Raw genomic sequence first — 25,691 nt, forward strand, 5'->3', positions numbered from 1 at the left:
GCTTCTTGGGGGCCCTAGTAGAGATGCTCTAATCACTAGATTAAACAAGACTAGGTGTTTAATTTGCACCATGAAATTTTAAATTAAGTACATAGCCACGCTAGATACTGAGAGGAATTTAGTTTTAAAGTTAATATATTTTAGAACGCGAAAATTTTGCAAAGTTGTTAATAAAAAGTTTAAAGCTGAATATTTTTTTAAAGAACAATATTTGTCTTTTTTCTGAAACCTGAGTATTTTTTTAAAACATAAACAATTTTTAAAACTAGGAGGTATTGTTGTGATTATTTCTCAAAATTGCAAACATTTTAAAAACATAATTATTTTTTGAACTTCAAATTTGAAAAGGCAAACATTTTTGTCAACATGTTTTTTTAACTGGAAGACATTGTAGCTATATTGTTTTAATCTGTACCAATATTAATAAAACTTGGCAAAATTTTGAAATATGCCCACATGATGAACCCAGCCGCTCACGCTAGACCACTCAAATGATAACCACTAGACTAAACAGGACTAGGTGTTTAATTAGCACCATGAAATTTTAAATTAAGTACACAGCCACGGCAGATACTGAGAGGAATTTATTTTAATGTGAATATATTTTAGAACGTGAAATTTTTGCAAAGTTGTTAAGAAAAAGTTCAAAGCCGAATATTGTTTTAAAGAACAATATTTGTCTTTTTTTAAACCTGAGTATTTTTTAAAACACAAACAATTTTTAAAACTAGGAGATATTGTTGTGATTATTTCTTGAATTTGCAAACATTTTAAAAACACAAATATTTTTTGAACTTTAAATTTGAAAAGGCAAACATTTTTGTCAACATGTTTTTTAAACTGGGAGGCACTGTAGCTATATTGTTTTAATCTATACCAATATTAATAAAACTTGGGTGAATTTTTGAAATATGCCCACATGATGCTTTATTTTACTTCATTTTGTTAACCGGCAACGAGGGCGGCAAAGACGACAAGCGGAAACATGTGTTTGGTGTTATATTGAAATGGAGGATGTGGACCTGAGGATGAGGTATTAGTCATGTTTATTATGTTATGGGCATGTGGGTGAGGTCTTTAGCCATGATCAGTGGGTAAGGGCGTGTGAGGGCTGTTTTCTCCCGTTGCAACGCACGGGCATGTTTCCTAGTCACTTCAAAACTATCGACTGCTGATCTGTTACCATCATTCGGAAAAAAAGTTTCTACGATAATTCTTTGTAGGAATTCACATACTTGTCTCATTACACCTTACTGAAATATTTGTTTCTTTCAATGAAGATGAAATAGTAACCATTGCCCATTCATTTACTTCGTACAATAAAACATGTTTTGCATGCACTTATCATAGCTATGAATAACATCTTGGGTCAAACTAAAACTGGCCAAATAGCCAAGTCCTCTTTCTTCTTCATACTATTCATGTAAAACCGGTCAATTTTCGCCCAATGGAAAGATAATAATTGTAACACGTAACCATTTGCCTAAATAGAGCACTAACACTTTTCTCTATAGAAATAACAATCCTTTTTGTTCATGAATATACAGAAGCACCTCAAAGATTATTTTTAAAATATTTTTATTTTTTAAAATTTAAATATTTTTATTTTTCAGATTTAATTTTCCATTGTGTGTGAACATGTGGTTGGACACTTTATACTTGCCCTTGACCTTGGTAGACTACACTTCTAGCGGTGTTGTTCATTATTGCACGTTTTATCCTTTTTTTGCGAAATGCTAATTGCATGTAGTACGCATGTACCCCTCTCTATTGAAGTTTTTGTTAGTCCTCGTAGTTCAATGCCTGACCGAATATGCTATTTTTTAAAATATTACATTTTTTCATTAATTTGAGAAATAATATGTGGTTTTGAAAAATTTCAAAAATAATACACCCTCGACTTAGGTGAAGCCGATTGGATCCAGTCGGACACGGCGAAACCGAATAGGATCTAGTCGGCTTTGGGTAAGCCGATTAGGATCCAGTGGGCATTGCCAAAGCCGACAACTACTAATCGGTTTCGCTGAAACCAATTAGTGCCGACGGCTGCATGCGACCATATTTTGCACTGTAATTTTATCCTCCCACCCTCTCCCGCGTCCCTCCATGCACAAGTAAAGTACCAGCCGCGTCCCTCCATGCACCAGCAAGCACCCACACAACACCGACATCAGCCACGTCCATGTCTAGCAGAGCAGCTGACGACCAAGCACACCCACAACAACAGGGTCCCACATCAGGCTTCGTGTTGCAGCCATAGCTTCCGGGTATGTCTCTTCATATTTATTCTTGTCAATATCAATTGGGACTACGTATTTCTTCAGTACTTATGCCCCCCCCCCCCCCCCCCCCCCCCCCCCCCAGGAGCTTACGGATATCAGGCGTCTATGTCCGGACGCGGTTGATGTCGGTGCTGTGTGGGTTCTTGCTTGTGCGTGGAGGGACGTGGGATAAAATTATAGAGCAAAATATGGTTGCATGCAGCTGTCGGCTTTGGCAATGCCGACTGGACCCCAATCGGCTTCGCCATGTCCGACTGGATCCAATCGGCTTCACCTAAGCCGGCAGTGTATTATTTTTTGAAAATTTTCAAAACCGCGTATTATTTCTCGAATTAATGAAAAAATGTATTATTAAAAAAATCAGCACCAAATAATAGCCTATTAAGAAAAATAATATGAATCAACGTGATTTGAATTTTCAGAAAAAAATTCACAATTCATTTTGGTAATATTAACGACATAGTGATATATTTTGGGTCTGTCTAGGAGACATATAGATATGACATAGTTATGTCTATGTCACATCTAAGCTGATGTCCACTCTGTTTGTAGTCTATTTTTTGTTTTAGTTTTTTTTTGTTTCTTGTTGCTGCATTATATATTTGTGGAAGCTTAATGTGACATCCTTAAAAAACATCTAGATGTGAATTAGGAAAATTGATATATCTTATATAGAAATGTATCAATATCCAAAATGTCATGTATTATGCAAGGAAGACAGTAAATAGGATTAAAAATATCTACATGGTGTCCTAAAAAAAATCTACATGGTAAAAAAAGTACGTAAGTACTTAGAACAATCTATGCACTCAGGATGATGCCCTCGCAACTCTCTGCTAGATAAACAAAAGAACATATATACAAGGGCAATGGTGATGATGATATATATTAAACATGACCGATTTACAACATGATCAGTTCGAGGTACATTATCTCCAAGAAATTACATTGCTAGATGGAGAAGGGTGACGACAAGCCCTTTCCAAAATAACAAGGAGTGCAAGGTTACAAAAGGTCAGCGGAAAGACAACCGTACGTGGAGTTCTTCATGCTTCGATTTGCACCGTGAAGCACATATGCTAGCAAGCATCTAGCTAGCTACACTACATGGCCTTGTTCCACATCGCAAGTGGTATTCTGAGCACGTTCTTCATCTGTGGTGTCGCCGGTGGGATGACCTTGATCCGCTGCAGCAGGCTCTCCTTCGTTCCTGGCGTCGCCGGTGGGATGACCTTGATCCGCCGCAGGTTCTTCTTTTTGGGTGCCGCCGCCGCAGTGAACTTGATCCGCAGCACGTTCTTCTTCTTGAGTGTCCCCGCCGGGACGATCTTGATCCGCAGAACGTTCCTTACTGGCGGCAACGACTTTGACACGTCGTCGGTGGGGGTGGGGAGCTTGGGCGCGAACCACGGGAGCTGGAGCGCGGCGGCCGTCGTCAGCCGCCTAGCTGGGTTGCACTCGAGAAGCCCTTTCAAGACTTGGAACCCGTCGTGGGACAAGGTCTCCCGGGGGAAGAGGTTTCCCAGCGTGTTGTGCTGCTGTGCGTTGTAGAACACTCGCGGCACCTCGGCCGCGGCGAACTCGGGCCACGTCGTCTCGTCCGGGAAGCCGAGGACGCGGAAGATGGCCGAGAGCTGGGAGGTCCTGTCGTCCTTTTTGTCGGCCTTGAACAGCGTCTCGCCGGTGAGCAGCTCGGCCATGACGCATCCCAGCGACCACACGTCGACGCCCGCGTCGTAGTCCGGCTTCCCCAGGAGCATCTCCGGCGCCATGTAGGGCATGGTGCCGGCATAGTCGTAAGGCTTCCTCGCGGTCTTCAAGGACATGGCCAGCCCGAGGTCGCACAACTTGAGGATCTTCCCTCCTTCCCCGACCAGGATGTTTTGCGGCTTGATATCTCGGTGGACGATGCGGTCCTTGCCGTGCATCTTGTTGGCGCCGGTGAGGAGCTGCCACATGTAGGCTTTCACTATGGCCTCTGGCAGCGGCGGCCTCTCGACAGGAAAGCGTGGAGGTTGGGGCCGACGTAGTCCATGGCGAGGCAGAGGTTGTAGGTCTCAGGGTCGCGGAAGAGGCCATGGGAGCCGACGACGTAAGGGTTCGGGCTGCAGGCCTCGAGGAAGCCGGCCTCGTCCTGGATCTCTTTGTTGGCGGCGGCAAGATCGCCGTTGAAGCGGAGGACCTTGATGGCGACGGTCTTGCCCGTGACGCGGTGGCGCGCCTTGAGGACGGCGCCGAAGCTGCCCTCGCCGAGGCAGGGCATGTCATCGAACTCGAAGGCCGCGGTGGTGCCGATGCGGACGCGCCTCCTCTTGCAGCAGGAGATTTCTGGTTCTTGATCCGTCCCGTGGCCGGCAGCTGGTCGCTTGCCGACAGCCATGGCGCTCGAGCTGGACTGCTTCTCGCTTCTCGTCGACTGGTTGCCGGGGTGCGCTGCGCAATGGATCGGAGGTGGAAGCAGACGATCGAGGAAAGGGGGAAGGAAGCTAGGGTTGAGATCTAGCTAGATAAACATTTCTCTGTATGGATCGTGCGTACGGTTGTGCTAATTCTCAGTCGACTGAGAATTAGGGAAAAAGAATCCATGCATACCGGTTGCAAACCTCATCCTTTGCAATCCGGACGTCATCTGCTGCCACGTGTACAGCTGGACAATCGCACGGCGTCCTCAATTTTGTCCAAGTGATACGCAGCTCGGCTCCAATCGGCACACCAGCGCCGCCTTAGGGAAAAAGAATCCATGCATACCGGTTGCAAAACCTCATCCTTTGCAATCCGGACGTCATCTGCTGCCACGTGTACAGCTGGACAATCGCACGGCGTCCTCAATTTTGTCCAAGTGATACGCAGCTCGGCTCCAATCGGCACACCAGCGCCGCCCTCTCGACTCGCGCGGCTCGGCTCCTTCCCTCTACAGCGGCTCGATTCGCACAGAACAGAGCATTCGATCCCGACTCCTAGACTCTGCGCACATAGCCGCCGCCGGTCCCTGGAGTCGCATCCGCCAAGGCCGCCCGTGGCCCAAACTCGCGTACGCAAGATGTAATTTTCCCGGCCAGCTCTCCTCCTTCCGTGCAGTGCTTTGGTACATCTTTATGCCAAGCAACCTAGTAGTAGTAGACGTAGATCGTTGCCCCCGCCGGTCCCTGGAGTCGCATCCGCCAAGGCCGCCCGTGGCCCAAACTCGCGTACGCAAGATGTAATTTTCCCGGCCAGCTCTCCTCCTTCCGTGCAGTGCTTTGGTACATCTTTATGCCAAGCAACCTAGTAGTAGTAGACGTAGATTCCCTTAGATAAACTTTGTTCCAAAAATTGTAGCTGATGCTTTGTAGTTTGATTCTAATCCCGATTAATGATCAATAAATCTCTTCAAGTCTGAAAAGAAAAGAGATGGAGTACCTAATTAGCCAATCAATTTAGAATTGTGAACCATTCATAATTTGTAGGCATGATTTTGTCCGTCATCCTACACATGTGTCGTATGGATTGTTGATTTACCGGCTGATGCCATATCAATTGATAGTGTAATCATGTGCCTCCTTTTTGACATGATGATTTACATGTACTGAATTGTTTTGTCAGCCTTGTATGGATAATTGCTAATGCAGGGTCTTGGACTTGTGATTAATCCAGGTAGTTGTATCTCTTTGCTACAATCCGAAGAAGTGGAGGGCAAGGAAATTGAATCTTATTTACTGTCTGTACAAGACTAGAGTCAATTGGATTGCTGCTGAGAGAGCTCCAGTCAAGATGGCGTTGCACAACATTGGTGCTTCGAACAAGGATGATGCCTTGTACAGGTGCAAGATGCCCAGAATCTTAACCGAAATGCAAAGTTGTGTTAGGCATCAACATGAGGGAACGAAGAGCAAACAGGAGGCCACCTACTCACGCAACAGCCACACTCCACCGTCGTTCTTCTATCCGAAGACCCTCAAGTATACTGCTGGAACAACACAGCTGCTGAGAAAACTGTTGAAGAAGACGCAATGGTTGCTGATGGAGTATACTTAGACTAGGAATGTCAAATCTTGCAAATTTGATGTTGAATTCATGACAACTATTGTACCAACCTATAGCTGATTGCTCTCCCTGACAATGTACTAATTAGTATACAATGTATCTTTTGCTATCAAATTCATATGGATAATATAAAATCTTCATTTTGCTGGATGTGTTTAAAAAAATCTGAATATTTCTCCATGTTTCTTTGATTTGCTATATACTGTAGCGAAGGTGCTATTTTTTTCTACTGTCCTTGAGTAGGCCTAAACTTCAGTGTGAGACTCATTTTTTAGTATGAAATCTGACAACCATTTAGACAGGCAATTGGAAAGTACTTGTATTCTAATACATCAGTTCATAAATTCTATAACTTCTTTAGAAAATAGGCGTACAAACTCATCAAACCTTGCAACTGGCACAATACTCAAACATTGTAAATGAAGACAAAATCCAGTGTGCTGCAGTACATCAATTAAAATTCATGGTGCACCAGATTACATAAAAAAGATCATACTCCTTATATGTTGCGCCAAATACTATTCATCAAAATGTAACTTTTTAGCAGACGAGGACATTGTGGCATCCTGATGAACTCCAAGCAAAAGACTTATGAATTCGCCTTGGATGAAACGAGCGTACATAGCTGAAGGTTGCCCGTACGCATCATTTGCAAAGGTTGGAATTGCGGCATTAGTAAATCCACCTTGGATCAACGGAGCAGCCATGGACGAAGACTGCCCATACACATCATTTCGAAAGTTTGGCACTGTACTAGAAACGTCAATGCTACCAGTCCCAACATCCTGTGTCATATAATTTAAAATTGTTCATATAAATATGTAAGGAAAATATGAAAAGTGAATACTGAGTCCAAGTCATATGTTTTACCATCAATTCATGTGGATGAATGCCTTCATCCCTATTTCGTACTGCATTTTTTGGATCTTCTCCTATTTTCAGACAAGAGTTGAAAGATAAATTAAACACTAACTATAAAAGTATATAATAGAAAAGGCTTGCTAGAATGTGTAGGATCAGTATCTTTCTTTTTAGTACTATTCTTTTTCTTCCCTTTCTTCTTCTCAAAGGAGAGTTTTGACCGTTTAGTCTTTGCACCTTCTACCACCGGAGGAACTCTAATTGATATTGTACCTTTTAGTGTGTCGGTAGAAAGGTCAGTCGAAACTAGCGGAACCTCATTTGATTTTTCCTCCATCTTGCTGAGAGAGTTATCTGCTTGTACGTCAAACTTATCTATAACTTTCTCGAAATCAATAAGAAGTTCCTTTAATCGGGTACACTTCAATGCAACGGACGTGGCCTTCCGTGAGACACGTGCATCATGCGTTTTCAAACTTTCCTCCTCAGTTCCTAGTTTTTCAACATAATATCCTCTCTTTGCATATTTTGTCCATCTTTTTAGTATATATTGTGATGGCAAAATGAAAACATCATTCACACTAAAAACTTTAAAAGCATGCTTGCACAATATACTTGTAAAATACGGATACTATATTTCATCAATTTGTATTAGAAACTAGTATATTGGAAATTAAATAAAGCATACATACCTATGGATTCATACTTTCTGCAACAACATGTAATGGTAGTATCCGCAGTATTGAATATAACTTTTGTTCCATACTCACTATTCATATGTGTAACCATGTATGTCAACACTGACCCCTCAGTTTGTAACAATTTACAAGACATCGAAAATTGTCCTGTAAATTCTTCCTCGAACTCTGAATACATCCTCCTTGTATATGATTCGGATGCGGTCTTCAGCAAAGGTAACTTAGATGAGTAAGTAATCGGGTTCTTTCGGCGCGAACTAAAATCTGCATCCAACTCATTTTCCCGAAGACTATGAGAAACCTTCTCACATTCTACAAGGAGTTCGGAGAGACCAAGTCTCCTACGAAATCTTTGCTTGAAGACATTATTCATACCTTCACTCCTTTGAGTCGAGTTCATATCAGCTGTAAACGAGTCACGATAGACAGCAGCCCACTTTTCCCTCAACTCATATAACTTTGCCATCCATTCGTTGTCCTGGAGGTTGTACCGATCCAACAATTCATGCCACTTCTTGTTGAACTTATACTCTGATCTATCTTCATAGACACATCTCTTAAAATCAGGTAGAAACTTCTCAGGATGCTCATGAATTACATGTCCAAGATGTTTAGCAGCATTAAGATAAATGTGCCATAGACAAAGTTGATGACTTGTATTTCGAAACACATATGCAACTGCTCCTGCCATGGCCGCATCCTGATCAGTGAAAATTGTGCTTGGATGCTTACCTGACATTGCTGTTAGAAAGGTTTCAAACAACCAAACAAATGACTCAATGGTCTCATTATATAACAACGCTGCCCCAAAAATTATAGTCTGCTTGTGATGGTTGGTTCCTAGGATTGGAGCAAAAGGCATTTCAAACTTATTAGTTTGAAACGTAGTGTCAAATGATATAGCATCTCCCAAACATGCGTAATCCATGATAGACTGTCCGTCTTCCCAAAAGAAATTAGCAATCCGACCATCTTTCTCATCTACTTGAATGGCATAAAAAAATGTTGGATCCTCTCTCTGCTTATTTTTCAAGTATTCTAGAAGTGTTTGTGAATCATTTGATTCTAAGTACTTTTTGCGCTCACGACCAATCTCGTTATTGCAGTCCATCTTTGCGAATGGCACTTTGTCTGGTCCTCCGTAAAACGCTACCATGAAGTCATACACCTGGGATGGCTTCATTCCGGCTTCCCGTATATGGCCAATTAGATGTCTGTCTGCTTCTATAACACGTCGTTGGGACCTCAGTTTGTGCACCTTATTGGGACTAGCAAGATAATGATTATGATCGGTTACAACCTTTTGCACCGTCCAAATCCCCTCTCTGCTAACACTGAACTGAATACGAGCATTGCAATCCGTCCTTGTAGTGTCCTTCGACGACTCGGTTTCTCGATGGCCTTGGTTACTGCAAACAATTCTTTTTTGATATATAGTACCATCATGTCGACGCTTTGTCTGGTTCTTTCTAATAATAAATCCAACTTTGCCAGCATATGTGTTATACATGTCATAGGCGTCTTTCTCTGACTCAAACATTTTTCCAACTTCAGAAACCTGCAGTACACATAGTTCAAAGTTAAATTTTCTATTACCACAATGCGATGTGAAAAGATAAATTTCGCTTGAATTTGAGCCGAGAGATCGCCGTACCTGAATTGTTTGCTCTCCATTTTCTCCACGACCATCCGTAACTGCGTCATCTTGCTGGCCTCCTCCTTACATGACTTGTGGCGGCGGCAAGTCCATGGTGCATGTCGTGGCTTCTGACATCGTATATGACGGACGGTACAATTTGGAGCAGCGACTGTTGTCATCAACAAGGTTTACATGGTGCAAGCCAGAGGTAGAACCACCATGGTCGTCGTTCCAGGCGACGGTGTGAGATTCCGGCATGGCCACTCCCGACCTTCTCGACGACAGCTCTGCTTCAGATTGCGGCAGCACGGCCAGTGGCGGCCGTGGCTGTCCTTCCAGCCCGATCCCGTCATGCAAGGGAGAGGGCGTGTTTCGACGGCCGACGGACATGGCTATCGTTCCTCCTGCTGCAGTGAGCGTCGGGCCAGGGAACTGGCGGCTAGTCGCATCGCCTGGAGGACACCGTTCCGGTCGCTCAGCCATCAGAAATTCTCGATTGGATTGATGGAGGATTGGAGGCGGACAAGGCTGCAGCTACGCATCTGATCGGGGTTATGATCTGATCGGAAGCAATCACGTAACTATGGGAGCCAATATCGCACGTACAGGTTTAGTTTTGGAGCCGAGCCATACGCATGCGTGCAGCGATTGGAGCCGAGCTGCGTATCGCTTGGACAAAATTGAGGACGCCGTGCAATTGTCCAGCTATACACGTGGCAGCAGATGACGTCCGGGTTGCAAAGGATGAGGTTTGCAACCGGTATGTCTCAGTCGACGAGTTTTTTTATACAATTTGATTGATCTGTGATTTGTGGCTGAGGTAGGTATTCCTCTCGTCCAAAAACATACTGGGCTTTGTCCACTGGGCAGAGTGTACCTTCAGGGGCTTTGCTTCTGTATCTAGCCGTGGGCTGCGGCTTGAGGTCCTTTCCAAATTCTCTTTTTTATTTTTTTATTTTCTCACTCATAGGTCACCCATGCGAACATTTTGTATTTTTCTTTTTTGATGTTGGGCTTGAGTGTATAGTACGAATCACATTAGTGCAGCTCACTGTGTGTATACACGTACCTTTTTCTTTTTTATATTTCCTTTTTCCTTTTGTATTTTAGTGTTTTATTTATCATTTTATTTGTATAAAAATGTTTTCACTTGTATTTCTATTTTTATTTTTTAATTTCTTATTTTATAAAAAATGGAAGATCTCATTTCTTTTAGAATGGACATTTTGACACGCATTTTGCATTTTTTAAGTTTCAGTACTGTTAAATCTCAAACGACTTAGACTTCACAAAGTCATCAACCGTCTGTGTTACTTGCTTTAAGAATCACATTGGATTGTGAGTTTTCTCATTTCGACATGCTAAGGCGTGTGACCAGCTCGCTTTTTTTCTGTTTCTTTTCGGCTTGGGCTCTTTCTTTTTTGTTCTTTTAGATTCTTTTTTTTTTCTGTCGGGCCTGTTGTTGGTTGGGGCGTGCTGGACGGGTCCAAAGTTTTTTTTTGCCTTGTGTTCCTTCCATTTTTGCATTTTTCCCTTTATTTGTTGTTGACTTCCTTTTGTAGTAAACCGGGGTTGTTTGACTGCAAGGAGTTAGGGGGCTGGGGGTATATCCTTCCTCCATACACTTTTTTTAATTTGTTTTGTTCATATCGTTTGACATGATATTTTTTAAAATATTCGTTTTTGTTCGTTACTGTTGTCAATTCATCTTCCCTATTTTTCATATTCATTTATTTTGTTCCCTTTTATATTCCGTTTTCGCTTATTCTTATTTTTATTCCATTTATATGTTCCTTTTATTTTCTTCGCATTTTTTTCTTTTTTGTGATAGTTTTCTCCATTTTATGTAAAACCATTTTTTATTTTGTCATCTTCTCGTAGATGGAGAATTAGTGATATCTCGGTTGATTCGGTAGCCATGCATTCTAGACACTAAGTTCGCGTGTCGTCGTGTGTATTTGTTTTTATGTTCATGTTTGTCTTTGTATACACTATTACCTCTTTCTTTTATTATCTTTTAGTCAAACTGAAAAGGATATTGTTGTCTCCTCGGGGACATGTGATAAAATTGAAACAATATAGAGAAGTTTAATATGGCCCCTGTGTAAGGATGACACACGCAAATTTGGAAAGAAAGAAAAAGATATTTGGACTAGTAGGGGGGTGTCGGCTAGTTGCATGTTCATCACTATACACGCAACTGCAAGTGTTGGAATTGGACTGCAACTGCATGCCCCCCAAGGCGACTGTAACTAGACTAGTAGGGGATGTCGGCCAATTGCATGTCCATCACCAGACATGCAACTGCAAGTATTGGAACCAAACTGCATGTGCGTGGCCCCAACGCGACTGCAACTAGGCTAGTTAGGGGGTTGTCGGCTAGTTGCATGCCCATCACTAGACATATAACTACAAGTATTAGAACCGGATCACAACTGCATGCCTCCAACCCGACTTCAACTAGACTAGTAGGGGTTGTTGACCAATTGCATGTCCATCACTACACATGCAACTGCAAGTGTGAACCAGATTGCAACTGCATGGCCCCAATCTGACTGCATCCAGGCTAGTAGGGAGGGGGGTTGTCGGCCAGTTGCATGTCCATCACAAGACACACAATTACAAGCATTGAAACATGACAGTGACCGCATGCCCCTCAAGGCATCTGCAACTCGGCTAGTAGGGGGTTATCGTCCAGTTGCATGTCCATCACTAGTCATGGAACTACAAGTGTTGGGACCGGACTCAACTACATGGCCCCCAAGGCGACTGCAACTGAGCTAGTAGGGGGTTATCGGCCAGTTGCATGCCAATCACTGGACATGCAACTGCATGGACCCCAATGCGGTTGCAACTAGGCTAGTAGGGGAGTTCTCGACCAGTTGCATGTCCATCACTAGACATGCAACTGCAAGTGTTGGAACCCAATTGCAACCGCATGCCCCCAACGTGACTGCAAATGGGCTAGTAGGGGGGTTGTTGACCAGTTGATGTCCATCACTAGGCGATGCAAATTCAAGTGTTGAAACCCGGCTACAACTGCATGGCCCTCAATGTGACTCTAACTGAGCTAGTAGGGGGTTGTCGGCCAGTTGCATGTCCAACATGAGACATGCAACTGCATGACCCTAGTGCGACAGCAACTGCGTGTCCCATAATGTGACAACAACTAGGTCGATATGTGGTTTATCAGCCAATTGCATGTCCATCCCTAGACATGCAACTAAAAGTGTTGTAACTCGACAACAATTGTATGACTCCCAACGCAACTGCAACTCATGGTGAGAGGGGATTGTCTTCAGTTACCTTTTCACAACATTTATAAATATTCATGTGTTTTCTTTCTTTTTTTATTTTCATTTTTTGTTCTTAATTTTTTAAGACAAAAACATGAATTTTATTTAAATTATGATCTTTTAAAAAACATGTAATATTTGTCAAAATTTAAAAATTGTGAACTCTCTTCAAATTTGCGACCAACTTTTGAATTCATGAGCAATTTTTCAAATTCATAAATATTCCTTAACTTTTGTGTGCAATCAGTACATACAAACACCACATACACCATGCGTGCAATATGTCTTCTAGTTTTTTTATACATCTTATTTTTTAAAGTATCACCACCCGGTTACGCGTGCGCGCACACACACATACACATAGACTAACCCACGTTGTTGCATTTCCATTGTTAGGGCGCAACTTAATTTAGAAAAACAGTGTACATGGTTTTCTTTTTTACTATCTATTGTTTTTTTATTCGTTTGTTAGATAAATGATTTTTTAATGATACAGAATGATTCAACTCGTACATCCTTTCCTCTAGCTTTTTCTCCATTGTTTACCTTTTTCTTCAGCTTCTATGTACAAGTGAGCGAATATTTTGTGGTCCTCCGATGGCTTGTCAACAAAATAAGAAAAATCACAAATAAAAATACAAGAAAACCCAACAAATAGAAAAAACAGCCTAAAGAAACTATGCAGCGAGACAAGTTCATTGAAAAAATAAAAGAAGAAAAAGATAGAGAGAAAGAGAGACGGGACCAGCTCAAGACAAGAATTGAAAGCAACAGGCCAGTACACGTGCATGAATAATACGCTGCTTACAAAGGTGGAGGGCGCTGCTATGAAAAAAAAAGATGGATGATGTCATCGACTTAGACTTCGCGAAGTCTTAAGTCGACTGAGATCTAGACACACCCTCGTGCAGAGGCGGAGGACGGAAAAAAATTAAGGTGTGGCAAAGTCTTAAGGAAATAATTCTTTTGATGCAAATCGAAAGAGTCAATACACATTACAACTCAAAATGAAATACACTGAAAATGTAGGCATATTTCAATAGGAAAACAACCTAAAACATACCGATAATGATGCTTTCAATGGCGTCTAGAAGACCCAGGCAATAACAATATACTAGCATGAATGAATATAAACAAATCTGAAGTTCTGGAGTTCTGATTCAGAAACTTTAGATCATGAAGAACTGACAGAAGAAAAAACGCCAATGCCCCAACAAAGTTCAGAGTTCAGACCTAGCCCCTAGGGATTACCAGAAAAATCCCCGACCCCGACTGTGGCCGTCGCCTGCTGAAGCCGCCGGTGAAGCCCCCGCGCCGCTGAAGCCGTCGCCGGAGCCGCCGCTTGCTGCGCCGCCGGAGCCGCCGCTGCAAGCGCCGCTGTGCAGCAGCCCTCCAAGCCCCCAGCCCGCTGACGTCGTCGACTGCCCCGTCGTCGCGCCCGCCTGGACCTCGCGACCTGGCCAGCCGCCGCCGCCGCGCTAGGTTTGGTCGCGTCTGGGTGGGTGGAGTTGGTCGCGTTCGCGTCGCGGCGTCGGTGTGTGCGGCCGTTCATTTCTTTCTGTTTTTCTAGGTATACACTAGTGGGCGCTCGATGCAGAGCCCCATCTGGCCACGATCGATGCTTCAACCGATGTCTAGGCACTACAAAAATGATAGATACGTAGACATAAATATTTTTTTGGCCAAAAATCAAGGTATGGCGGGAGCCATACCCTGCCCACCGGAGCCCTCCGCCAGCGCCCTCGTGCATATGTATATATTGAGATAAGAGAGCTCGTTTTCGACTAGGCCGCGTATTGGGTATTGACCGGCACCATGCATAACCTGTTTCCTTGTCGCTTGCGTACGTGTATACGAACCCACCCGGATTACATCGACCAGCCATGCACAACCGATGGAGTTAGCTATGCTATCCCGATTTTGATTCTACTCGGAGTAAATCGAGTCAATTGCATGGCTTGCATGTTGTGCTAGCTTGCACTACGAGTCAAAGGATGTTGTTGCCCTACCTACAGGTTTAGTCAAAGTTTTTTTTTTGCAGGTACAGGTTTGGCCAAAGTTGGATTGGCTGTCGTGTGCATATCCGAGTAGGTCTGTGTGTGCATGTACATATATGTGGGCCTGACTATACTATATCAAGCATGCGGCTGACCCGACTATACTATATCAAGCATGCGGCTGATGATTTTTGTCTGCTTTCAGTCCAACTAGAGGGCGAGGTAGGCTTTGCCGTGCCATTTCTCGGACATGAGTTAACTTTTTATTTGCGGGCTATTATGGTTAGAGGTGAATTCTTTTATCTAGATGATTAAGTGTCATATGTGTGACATGAAATAACACTGTCCTGACTTTTTTACACTATAAAGTTGTCATCCGAAAAAAAATCAAAAAAAACTGAAACTTGCAATCCAAACAGAAAGTTGCCACGGATAACTAAACTTGCCATAAAAGAAGTCAGGACAGAATTGCTTCATGCCATACGTGTGTCACTTATCAGGATCATACTTTTCTACCGAAAAACAAAGAACTAGATTGTATTAGTTGGCTGATATTTCTGGTTTATTTGATTTATGGTGTTTGAATCGTGTTTTCATCCCTAGTTGTTTGTGTTCACGTGTATCGCCTGTTTTCATCATGCATGAACTAAATTGACCATTAGCCCATATCCATTAAAATCGGCCTATCTTCTTTTTCTTCTAATTTCCCTACTTTGATGGCACGTCTAGACATGGCATTAAGCCCATGTACAATGCTCACCCCATGCAATCCAATTCACTCGTGCCTCTGCCTCCTAAAATCACTCTCTTTGTATATAGATTTTCGTCCTCAAAAGGGCTTCCATCTCTCAACCTAGTCACTTCCCAACCTTTAGGTTAGATCTACTACCACATAGCCTAGCTACAACAAGCTCTTCAATAGGTGTTCATAATGACTTGAAGATCTCTAGCGTCTGGTCTTTCCATTCAAAGGATGTTGCCCCTAGTTTGCTGCGGTGTGCATGTCCGAGTAGGTCTACATGTGTGCATGCATGTCCGTGTAAGCATGCACCTGATTTTCTTCGGTTTTACTATTTCTCAGGTACCTGAATTTCTTTTTCACCAGACACTTTTTCCTTCTTCCTTCCTTCTTCCCGAGTGCACGAGATGGGGAGGCCGCACCTCACCGAAGAAGCAGCCCCGCTATCTATCTTATGGGGAAGTCATAGCCTCATTATCTATCTTACGGAGAAGCCACACAACCCCATTATCTATCTTATGAGGGGCGGTGATGCAAGGGATTGCCGGCGGTGGGAGGAGGTTGAGGGGAGAGCGGTGCGGCAAGGTGGTGCGTGGTAGCGCCCGCCAGCCGTGAGTGGTGGAGGCCATCAATGAGGAAGAAGAAAAATAGTGATTTATAAAGGTTAAAAAGAAGTCGACAATGCTGCTTAATGTGTATAAAACAACCTAGTTAGTGTCTTTCTGATTCATCTTGTAGCAAGATAATTTGATTTCCACTCTAAGCAAAACCTGCACGTACGTCCGTTTTTTTTCCATGGAGCACGGAAGTGTAAGCTGCATGCATGCGGCCGTTTTCTCTCTAGACTACACACATCTCTAGGCGTGAGTTACTCCATGTGCCTGCCCTTAACATGTACTAGATCCGATGACTATTGTAGACTGATTTAGTATATCCAACGGCTAAATAATTTTGATGATGTGGCTCAAGAAGAAGGTACATAATTCCTTATACAGGGGCTAGCTATTTAGACATAGCAGATTTCCATTGCACAAAGAATGTGCTGCACTACCTGCAAAAGATCATCAAGATCTACCAAATTCTGTAGAAGCATTTTTCTTCAAAACATTGGTATTCTGATTACTACACACTATATTCAGATAACTTCCCATGTTTGGCGTGTCTGGTTAGCACGGAGTATTAAAATGGATGGACCATGTTTGATATAGAACATATGAGCTTGGCCAAAGTTGGAGTTGGCTGTCGTGTGCATATCCGAGTAGGTCTGTGTGTGCATGTACATATGTGTGGGCCCGGCTATACTATATCAAGCATGCGGCTGACCCGACTATACTATATCAAGCATGCGGCTGATGATTTTCGTCTGCTTTCAGTCCAACTAGAGGGCGAGGTAGGCTTTGCCATGCCATTTCTCGGACATGAATTAACTTTTTATTTGCGGGCTATTATGGTTCGAGGTGAATTCTTTTATCCAGATGATTAAGTGTCACATGTGTGACACGAAGTAACACTGTCCTGACATTTTTTACACTAAAGTTATCATCCGAAAAAAAACAAAAAAAAACTGAAACTTGCAATCCAAACAGAAAGTTGCCACGGGTAACTAAACTTGCCATAAAAGAAGTCAGGACAGAATTGCTTCATGCCATACGTGTGTCACTTGATCAGGGTCATACTTTTATACCGGAAAACAAAGAACTAAATTGAATTAGTTGGCTGATATTTCTGGTTTATTTGATTTATGGTGTTCGAATCGTGTTTTCATCCCTAGTTGTTTGTGTTCACGTGTATCGCCTGTTTTCATCATGCATGAACTAAATTGACCATTAGCCCATATCCACTAAAATCGGCCTATCTTTTTCTTCTTCTAATTTCCCTACTTTGATGGCACGTCTAGACATGGCATTAAGCCCATGTACAATGCACACCCCATGCAATCCAATTCACTCGTGCCTCTACCTCCTAAAATCACTCTCTTTTGTATATAGATTTTCGTCCTCAAAAGGGCTTCCATCTCTCAACCTAGTCACTTCCCAACCTTCGGGTTAGATCTTCAAATTATTCTAGAAACTCAGGATGCGTTTCTTTTTCTATTTTACTTGGTATTGGTGTGATTTGATTGCTGCTAGGTGCTTGTACTTTTTCTCAGCTATGTGGTTGTGTTTTCAGATTCCTTACCCAACGTTGTTGTATGGGTCAGGACTGAATGGCCTCTTGTCTGTGATCACTGGGACCATTGCCGTTGTGATATCATATAAGAGCAAACCATTGATTTGTTTGCCATGACTTATTCTTGTTTGGGAGTAGTAATTAGCATTCTTTCATCTATCATAAATCTAGGTACATTACCTAAGTAAGTTTCAGTCAAGATTAGTTTACCACTCATAGAAAGCATAGTCCCTTGCCAAGAAGCTGCTTTCTTTCCCACTTTCTCTTTGACAGGTTCCAATCACTATTATTAAGTTTCCTATAATGCAGAGGGATGCCCAGGTATGAGGTATAAAAATCTGAGCATCAATGTCTTTCTTAACCAGTGCCTCCCAAAATAGAGAACTTCATTTTTCAGGAAGTTGATTTTAAGTCCAGTCAAATGCTCAAAAACACACAGAGAATATTCAACCTAGCGCTATGCTTCCTGGAAACAACACTAGAAAAGATCTTGATCATCCCCAAGTGTAGGGAACTATGTAGCACTTTCCAATGTGGAGGTGGAAGTATCGAGCATCGATATCCCGAGGGAGCTAAAGGTAAGAACCTTATTCTCTTAGCCTCGATCTGCCCTGATATAACCTTTCGTACACCAAGCGTTTGCTTTACCTAGACTCTAAAAAAGATAATTTGCAGGAAAAAAGATAATTTGCAATGCAAAATAGGCAGTGTGCAAGATTATGAAGTGCAGGTAAATAAGCTTCAGGTACTAAAATTTAAAGTTGCGAACAAAATAAAAGAGAGCAAGTGTGGAAGTAGTGGTGATAGGTGGTGTGGAATTGATCCTAGTCCATTGGCTATGATAAAATAATAGATAGACACACATGCGGTTTTATATGCTAAGATGCTTAAAAATTCATTGAATAACATGTACTTATGATTGAAACCATTGTAAGCATCCCCAAGCACTAAGAATTTGTTAAGGTAAACCTAACCATAGCATTAAGTTCGATGAGTCTTTTTTATCCTATATGCTTGACTCATATACTTAGATGCGATAATATCTATCACTCCAGCCATCCTATGTATATATTCATCGCAACACATTACTAACCCTCAAGTGTGATCCAACATACATGCATGCTTATACATTAGCACAAAGCATAACACTTACATGCAATTCATATCAATCATACTAGATCACCAATGCCATAGGACAAAAGACAAAACACACACATAGCGACAACAAATCTTTGGATAAAAATTCATCAGATAAAACACCATCTTCAAGTAGGGGGCTACAGAGATTTTTTTGGGTGAGTGGACCACTTTGTAGATGAGGGATTTTGCAGAAGATGATGGTTCAGTCAATTCATCAGATAAAACACACACGAAGCAATTTCTAGGTGTTGTTTTCTGAGTCTCGGACAATTTATTTATTCCCGGAGACCCATAACTCCAAAATAAAATAAAATTTAAGGCGGTGGAGAAAACTTTGATAAAAGTTTGCATTAAAAGAAGAGGTACATAGGCTGCTCTAGGTGCCAATTTAACCAAGGCCAAGGATGCATGGTTCCATTGCATGGAGCCCTAGTGGCCCCCTCTAGGTGCCCTTACAGTGCAGAGTCTCCTATGGTACATGTATCAACATTGTATTTCTTTTTAAAAAATTACACCCCCCCCCCAAATGGATGTTTCTGCTGCACCAAAAACATTAAAACAACAGCTGACGCTTACCATTGGATTAGTATGTAGCCTAAAAAGAAATTATGCCAAAATTATGTATAAATAATATGAATTAGCATGAACATAACCAAAATTATAGATAAATCATTGATGTATTATGGGGTGTTAATGTGGTATGTGCGTCCCCACGGGTTGATTCGACACCGTCGTGTAGGGCAGCGCACAGGCGGCCTCAACACATGTGTGCTTTCAGGAGACAATGTGAGGGCAGGTGACAATGTCAGCGTGTGTGTTACCTATCGGGGTAGAAGGGTGATGCGCTCTCCTAGGACCGGCAATGACACCCTCTCCGAGGACGAGAAAGTTAGCATGTTCAACTTTTTTTAGTTGTTATATCTTGTGTCTTAGTTGCCATAGTTTGCTATACTTTATGTTTGAGTAAGTTTTTACAGGTAACGATACTTATTTGCTATAGTAATATGAACTTAATTAAAGTTGCTAATATTTGATATAGGTGTGTTTTAGTTGCTATAGAATAAATATGCCTATAGTTTGCTATAAGCCACAGTTCAAGAGATAATAATTGCTATTGTAAAAAAATTGTTATAAGATACAGTACTATTTAGTAATGATACTTAATACTATAGTTATTAGCTACTATTTCAGTAATGATAGTTAATACTAAAGCTACAAGCTACTATTTTAGTAAAGATACTTGATATTAAAGATACTTCATAAGTGCTATAGTTTTTGGCGAAAATAATAATCTTAGTTCGGTTGATCGCTTCCGATTTGGGAGGTGTCATTTCCTGAGCTACCATTCAAATGAGAACCTTTAGTAGTGTGTTGCACCTAGCTTACTTTGCCTTCCGTGGTGGTGGTGGTGGGGGGGGGGAGGGTAGAGTTAAGGTTTCGGTCGATCCCGTTTCCTTCAACTAGCAACGTCGGTCTAGTCATAGTGGGCACCTAAAGCGTGCTGATAATGTGAAGAGGTCGGGGTAGACCGAACTTGATATGGGAGGAGTCCCTAAAGAGAGATCTGAAGGACTAGAGTATCACCAAAGAACTAGCAATAGACAGGGGTGCATGGAAGCTCGCTATCCATGTGTCAGAACCATGAGTTGGTTGCAAGATCTTATGGGTTTCACCTCTAGCCTACCCTAACTTGTTTGGGACTAAAGGCTTTGTTGTAGTTGTTGATGAAATGGAATGAAGTTTCTATCAAAAATGGAGTGAAATTTGCATTTATGATGTTTTGTGCTCTTAAGTTTACCTATACATTGTTCCAAACAAAAACAGAGTGACAAGTGTGAATGTAGGCACACATCAGAGGTAAGGCTAATAGGCTTAGCATGGCAGGAGAACCAACGACGGGTGCCTTTAGTCCGCGCGTCATAGCTATTGCGTTACTAGTGATGAGCAGCTTGTCTGCTAGTAAGTACTCCCTCCGTTCCTAAATATAAGTTTTTTTAGAGATTCCAATATGGGGAAAAGGCATATTGGCTTGCTTCAGCGTTATTTCCTTATTGAACGTGGAGACATATTTCATTGTAGTTACATTACATAATGGCAAATGTGGGTAATTTTTTTTCACTTAAACCATATCGATGGTTATGAAAGTTTAGCTTATTAAATAAAGGGTCAGATGTTTCTGACTTTTGTCATAATTTTTAGCATAATTCTCTTTTTTGTGGTTAACCCATCAAATATTTTTTTATATAATAAGCGTGTCCTTTATTTGGAAAAGTTCAGGAATTTTAAACAAAATCGCAAACTTAAGAAAATCACACAGATTTTAAAACGTTTGCGAACTTGAAATAAGTACATTGATATGGAAAAAATTACGCGAATATGAAGAAAGTATGTGGGTTTGAAAAAATACCATAAACTTGAGAAAAGTGCACCAATTTGAAAAAATTGCGCTAATTTGAAAAAAGTACACGGATTTAAAAAAAGTTCACATATTTTTAAAAAGTGTGCGGATTTAAAAAATTACATGAATTTGAGAAAATTACGCAAACTTGAATAAAGTGTGCGAACTTGAAGAAAGTACATGAATTTCAAAAGGAAGCTTACAGATTTGAAAAAGGCACGCTAATTTGAGTGAGCATCAATCAAAACCAGGGTGGGTTAGCATCAAAACGGGTCAAAACCGAGACCAGGGACGAACCCTGTCCAGTTTGTTGATGGGTGCAAATTGTTCGGTTTCAGAGTTGAGGGATCAAATCTGGACTCCACCAAGAAATGAGGGGCGGAAAGTATACCTTTCTCTTTAATGAGTCCTCATTTTCCCCTAATTTTTTTTCACTCCCATATGTTATTATGAAGTATTGTATGCAAAACAAATTGAACATGGCTAAAGATATGTACCTCAAAACTACTCCCTCCGTCCCAAAATAAGTGTCTCAACTTTATACTAACTCTAGTACAAATTTATACTAAGCTTAAGACACTTATTTTGAGACGGAGGGAGTATATCTCTACCTAATATTAAAGGAATGATTGTTTCTCCAGATTTTTTCGTTCACGATAGGACCCACATAATTTTCGTACGTCCCAGGCTTCGTATGTCGCAGGCGTTTCATTTCTATCCAAAAAAATCACAGGGCGCACAGAGCCGCATTGGGTCGGCCCATTAGCGTACAAACAACTCGCGTCAGTAAAAGAATTTTCATAAAAAATACTGCAACGCGAGGAATCGAACCTAGCCGCTCACACTTGACCACTCAAATGATAATCACTAGACTAAACAATACTAGGTGTTTAATTAGCACCACAAAATTTTAAATTAAGTACATAGCCACGCTAGATACTGAGAGGAATTTATTTTAAAGTTAATATATTTTAGAACGCGAAAATTTTGCAAATTCGTTAATAAAAAGTTTAAAGCTGAATATTTTTTTTAAAGAACAATATTTGTCTTTTTTCTGAAACCTGAGTATTTTTTTAAAACACAAACAATTTTTAAAACTAGGAGGTATTGTTGTGATTATTTCTCGAAATTGCAAACATTTTAAAAACACAAATATTTTTTGAACTTTAAATTTGAAAAGGCAAACATTTTTGTCAACATGTTTTTTTACTTGGGAGGCATTGTAGTTATATTGTTTTAATCTATACCTATATTAATTAAACTTGGCAAAATTTTGAAATATGCCCACATGATGGACCCAGCCGCTCACGCTAGACCACTCAAATGGTAACCACTAGACTAAACAGGACTAGGTGTTTATTAGCACCACGAAATTTTAAATTAAATACACAGCCACGGAAGATACTGAGAGGAATTTATTTTAATGTGAATATATCTTAGAACATGAAAATTTTGCAAAGTTGTTAATAAAAAGTTCAAAGCCGAATGTTGTTTTAAAGAACAATATTTGCCTTTTTTTAAACCTGAGTATTTTTTAAACACAAACAATTTTTAAAACTAGGAGGTATTGTTGTGATTATTTCTTGAATTTGCAAACATTTTAAAAACACAAATATTTTTTGAACTTTAAATTTGAAAAGGCAAACATTTTTGTCAACATGTTTTTTTAAACTGGGAGGCACTGTAGCTATATTGTTTTACGCTATACCAATATTAATAAAACTTCGTCCACCCGAGCTCGCTCTGTTCTTCCCCTTTCCCCTCTCCTCTCTGTTCTTTTCCCTCTTCCTCTCAAGCTCATCACACATTTTGCCCAAAATTTGTCAAGATTTGAAGGCCCCCATCCATTCAAATGATCACAAAGGTTAGCAACTTTTTGCTTTCATCTCTCATTGCTAGATTAGCTCGTGCAATGCTTTATATAGTGATTGATTTTTGAGTTTAGTAATTTGGGAGGAATTATATATGTGTGCTACTATTTGATTTATATGCAATTTGAGGTCAAAAATAACACTTAGTTTGCATATGTAGGTGTGGTTTACTTAGTACCTTCTAAATCTCCGTCGTAACCACCGTCGATCGCTCGCAACGTCCCGTCGCCGGCACCACCTTGTGGTGAGCCTCTTGTTCATGAAGTTTTATATAAAAAATTGATGTTTATGTGATTTGGATATATAGTTACTCGTATAATTATCTTACCCATACGTTGTTTGTTATACATAGTGCCATGCATGGTTTTGATATCTGTCCCCGTCGACCCTCGTCCGGGTTATGATTTGGATGTGGTATATTCTTTTTTTAAACTATTCATTGCATTTCGTGTTTATGACAAATTATGCCCATTAAGTTGACATAGATATTTGTATGTAGGAGGTAGTTGAACCGGAAATTCCAACCGACCCTATTGTCGAGAGGTTAAATTTAGTTGAAAGAGAAAACGATGATTTGAAGGAAAAATTGAAAAGAATTGAGGGGGAGAAGATGGAATTGGAGTTGCATGTTGCCGATGTCGTCGATGATCACAAGATTAAGATGGAGAAAATGCGCTTGAAGATTAGAAAGATTAGAAAATATGCCATTCATAGTGAGGCTTGGTATCATTATGCTGTTGGATCAATTGTTACCTTAGTTGCGATCTTGATCGCATTTGTTGTTGCATTTAAATTCTTTAGCTAGAGAGTTATTTGTTTGTTGCATTTAAGTTTTGTATGATCTTTATGTATTGTATTAATTTGATGTTTTCGGTGCTGTGTATTGAAGATGAGCCGGCAATGGATGTACGATGACCGATGCTCTCCCGAGTTCATTAATGGCGTGCGTACTTTTCTGCTTGCGGCTGAGGCAAACAAGCGAGCAGATGGTTTTATGCCTTGTCCATGTGCTGGCTGTAAGAATGGTCACAATTACTCTACGTCAAAAACCATTCACGTCCACCTGTTTGAGTCCGGTTTCATGCCCCACTATAATGTTTGGACCAAGCATGGAGAAAGAGGGGTTATGATGGAAGACAATGAAGAAGAAGAGGACGACGACAGCTATCCTGGCCATGGGTTCCCTGAATACGATGATACAACAATGAGGGAAGAAGCTGAGCCGGTAATGCGGGAAGAAGCTGAGCCGGCAATGCGGGAAGAAGCTGAAGAAGAGGCATCGGATGAGCCCGTTGATGATCTAGGTCGGGCCATTGCAGATGCAAAGAGAAACTGCGTAAGTGATTTGGAGAAGAAGAAGTTACAGCGCATATTAGAGGATCACAAAAAATTGTTGTACCCGAATTGCGTAGGTGACAAGAAAAAGCTGGGCACCACACTGGAATTGCTGCAATGGAAGGCAGAGAATGGTGTATCTGACAAGGGATTTGGAAAGTTGCTGGTAATGATAAAGGATATGATTCCAAAGGACAACGAATTGCTCGAGAGTATGTACGAAGCAAAGAAGGCTGTCTGCCCTCTAGGGTTAGAGGTGCAGAAGATACATGCATGCCCTAATGATTGCATCCTCTACCGCGGTGAGTACGAGGATTTGAACGCTTGCCCGGTATGCGGTGCATTGCGCTATAAGATCAGCCGCGATGACCCTGGTGATGTCGAGGGCGAGCGCCCCAGGAAGAAGATTCCTGCCAAGGTGATGTGGTATGCTCCTATAATACCACGGTTGAAATGTTTGTTCCAAAACAAAGAGCATGCCAAGGCGATGCGATGGCACAGAGAAGACCGTAAGAAAGACGGAAAGTTGAGAGTACCCGCTGACGGGTCGCAGTGGAGAAAAATCGAAAGAAAGTATGGGAAGGAGTTTGCAGATGACGCAAGGAACGTATGGTTTGGTCTAAGCGCAGATGGCATTAATTCTTTTGGGGAGCAGAGCAGCAACCATAGCACCTGGCCTGTGACTCTATGTTTGTATAACCTTCCTCCTTGGTTGTGCATGAAGCGGAAGTTCATTATGATGCCAATGCTCATCCAAGGCCCTAAGCAACCCGGCAACGACATTGATGTGTACCTAAGGCCATTAGTTGAAGAACTCTTACAACTGTGGAATGGAACAGGTGTACGTGTGTGGGATGAGCACATGGGGGAAGAATTTGACCTAAAGGTGTTGCTGTTCGTGACCATCAATGATTGGCCTGCTCTCAGTAACCTTTCAGGACAGACAAACAAGGGATACCGCGCATGCACGCACTGTTTGGACGATACCGACAGTATATATTTGGCTAATTGTAAGAAGAATGTGTACCTGGGACATCGTCGATTTCTTCCGAGCAGGCATCCCGTAAGAAAGAAAGGCAAGCATTTCAAAGGTGAGGCGGATCACCGGACGAAGCCTCGCCACTGTACTGGTGCTGATGTACATGATATGGTCAAGGATTTGAAGGTGGTCTTTGGAAAGGGTCCTGGTGGACAACCTGTTCCGAATGACGCTGACGGACGCGCACCCATGTGGAAGAAGAAA

The 25,691-nt window shown here is 41.6% G+C and overlaps 1 non-coding gene and 1 pseudogene across 1 annotated transcript; one reads left to right on the plus strand and one right to left on the minus strand.

Annotated features, from left to right (window-relative positions):
* Nucleotides 1–3,380: 3,380 nt before the first annotated feature.
* Nucleotides 3,381–4,662, minus strand: LOC125554074 (annotated as a pseudogene).
* A 6,884-nt stretch (nt 4,663–11,546) lies between these two features.
* LOC125555054 lies at nt 11,547–11,652 on the plus strand. Its single transcript, XR_007304511.1, has one exon. It is a non-coding gene; the product is annotated as a U6 spliceosomal RNA (small nuclear RNA).
* Nucleotides 11,653–25,691: the final 14,039 nt, after the last annotated feature.

This window comes from Triticum urartu, chromosome 4 (assembly GCF_003073215.2).
Source record: "Triticum urartu cultivar G1812 chromosome 4, Tu2.1, whole genome shotgun sequence".
In the NCBI taxonomy this organism is placed as follows: Eukaryota; Viridiplantae; Streptophyta; class Magnoliopsida; order Poales; family Poaceae; genus Triticum; species Triticum urartu.